At 47.0% G+C, this 2780-nt stretch overlaps 1 pseudogene; it reads right to left on the bottom strand.

Moving 5' to 3' along the window:
- Positions 1-1239: 1239 nt before the first annotated feature.
- Positions 1240-2083, bottom strand: LOC115736049 (annotated as a pseudogene).
- Between the last annotated feature and the right edge of the window lie 697 nt (positions 2084-2780).

Raw genomic sequence — 2780 nt, 5'->3', positions numbered from 1 at the left:
TCCCTCCACCAACACTTACAGGACTCTCCCTCCACCGATGATGCTGGTCTGCTGATGGTCCATCCGTGAGGTCTCCCACCACATATGCTGACTCGCATTTTTGCCTCCCCAACCTAATACTCGTGAGGATACTGAAGATCATCAACACCGCACCTGTGCTGTCCTCCAAGGATGCTGCTGAGCTGCCACCTTCATCGTTGCTGCTCCTGTGCTGCTGTCTCCTCATACTACGCGCGTGGATCTCCGAAGCCCCACCCATGGCTTCACCTTTTTGCTGTTGCGATTGTCTCCACAAAGAAACTTGGGGGACTCTCCATCTACTATTGTTGGTCATTTGCTGCTGGCTCCTCTGGAGATGCCTCCTGGTTGTTATATCTTCCAGTTGTGTTCTTTCCTTTTTGGTTGGTTTCTATTCTAGTTTGGCCGCTTGTTTGGCTTTCTATTCCTCTGCTAGCTTGTTAGCCTACTGGGCTCTTCCCCTTCTCTTGGTGTATTTTGCGACCGGCTCACCGTTGAACTCTCCTTGGCATCCTATGTGCCATGTTGAGTTCATGGCTTTTGTGCCCGGTATTCTTGTATCTAGCTTTTGAAAGATCAATACATACTTACCTTACCAAAAAAAAATAATAATAAAGTAGAAAAGAATGGGAGGGAGGGAGCTGGCACTTCTGCTAACAGAGCTATGCCACGACCACACGCGTGCTAGGCACAACGGCGAGATGGCCCTCGCTCGGGCGGCCTAAGTTGATCTCCTGCGGAGGTTAGATAAAAAGACTGGTCAACATCAAAATTAATATAGCTTTAAATCTCAGTTTAATATGTGAGCAGGAACAGTGAAAATGCATACGCCAAAATTGGAGCCGGGAAGGTAAAATGTAATTTATCAGTTGCCGTCAAACAGATTTACCCTCCATGAGAGAAGCGCATTGGTCATGCGACAAGCATAGGGCCGGAGCTTAAACTGAAAAATGTTCGGAGTTAACCTCGAGAGACAATGTAACCGATTTTATTTTTAGTTTTTTCGTTCGAATTTATAACCAATTTCAAGACTATAGGAGGACATTGCAAAAATTAAAAAAGAAAAGTTCGGGAGCAATATGAAACAAATGCCAGTGTCCGGGGAGGAAAATGTGATTCGCCCAAACATATTCCTATCTGGTCACTGTTGTGTTCATCTTCATCGCCCTTGTCGGATTAGAGTCTTCCCTCGACAGCTTTATACTCTCTCCTTACCGAAACTCAAAAACTTCCCGCAATGCCTTGGATGAGTTCGCCACTAATCTTATCCAAGTGCTCGTAGCTTCCAGGCTCCTTCAGCTGCTTTAAGAGCGTGGATTCCGGCTATGATCGCTAACGGATTCCCGCTCAAGGTACCTGCCTGGTACATCGGTCCAGCTGGCGCAACCATCTCCACGATGTCCCTCCTCCCATCATATGCACCGACAGGAAGACCGCCGCCGATGATCTTACCTAGAGTCATCAGATCAGGAGTTACTCAGAAATACTCCTGTCCGCCACGGTAAGACAACCGGAATCCCGTCATGACTTCATCGAAGATGCGGAGAACATCATTATCTTTCGTAATCTTGCGCATGGCTTTGAGGAAACCGGGTTTAGGAGCAATGTAGCCTGAATTTCCCATGACTGGTTCCAGAATAATGGCAGCAAGCTCCCCCTTGTGGGTCTCAGAAAGCTCTTCCAAGGGCAGAGATGTTGTTGAACGGAGCAGTCAGAGTGTCTATGGTGGCTCCTCTTGGGAACACCAGGAGAATCCGGGAGCCCTAGCGTTGCAACACCAATGCCGGCCTTCACAAGGAAGGGATCAGTATGACCGTGATAGCAACCCCTCGAGTTTCATTATTTTTTGCCCACCGAGTGAAGGCGGGGCTGTCGGAGCATGCCCATGCATGCTTCTGTACCAGAATTGACAAAACCAAACCACTTCTATGCATGGAACTGCAGAAATAACCATCTCAGCCAGAACATTCTCCAGAAGACAGGGAGCCCCAAAACTGGTTCCCTTTTTCATTGTCTTGGCAAGGGCTGCCAGGACCTGCATGCAGATATTTGGGCCGAGCACCATGAATGTGACATGCAGTAAATAGATGGACAACACCAAATGAATCATCATGCTTAATTCCTTTCACATTTTGGTAAATCCGAAGTCCCTAGAAACTTGTTCTTACTTCTGGCCCAATCTAAATTTTCTAGGTACTTATGCACGCTCACTCAGAGCGAAAATCGACCTAGTCCACAAAGAGACGTAGACTCTGGTTCCATCCATTGCAACAGCTAGCAAGGCACGATGTTTCAAGTGGAAGGCAACCAAAGACAGATTCCAAACTCCGGGAATTGCTATTCAGTAAATGACAAGATGCAAGATGTTTTTTGAAGTTAATGAAATCTGGATGCCAGCAACGCAAGGAGGTGAGAAAGAACAGGACCTCATCATCTGCATACCCAATAATGGCAGGACCCCCAGACCCGAACAAGTGAATCACCATGCTTAAGTGCTTCCCCGTTTTCGGTATATTGGAATTTCCTTGAAACATTTTCCTACTTCTGGCCAAATCTAAACCATCTCTTCACTCAGAATGAACGTCAACTTGGAGCACAAAGAGATGAGACGCTGGTTCCACCAAATGCAACGGGAAACAAGACATGATGGTTTAAGTTGAATTCAGCCAAAGACAGATAAAGAAAGCTGTGAGACTAATTAATTGAAAGATAAGATGCGGGACGACGGCCTGGCCACGACAGTGAGCCCCACCACCCCGATT

Source organism: Rhodamnia argentea, chromosome 4, assembly GCF_020921035.1.
Source record: "Rhodamnia argentea isolate NSW1041297 chromosome 4, ASM2092103v1, whole genome shotgun sequence".
Classification (NCBI taxonomy): domain Eukaryota; kingdom Viridiplantae; phylum Streptophyta; class Magnoliopsida; order Myrtales; family Myrtaceae; genus Rhodamnia; species Rhodamnia argentea.
The sequence above is the reverse complement of the archived record's forward strand: the minus strand, read 5'-3'. Positions and strand labels throughout refer to the sequence as shown.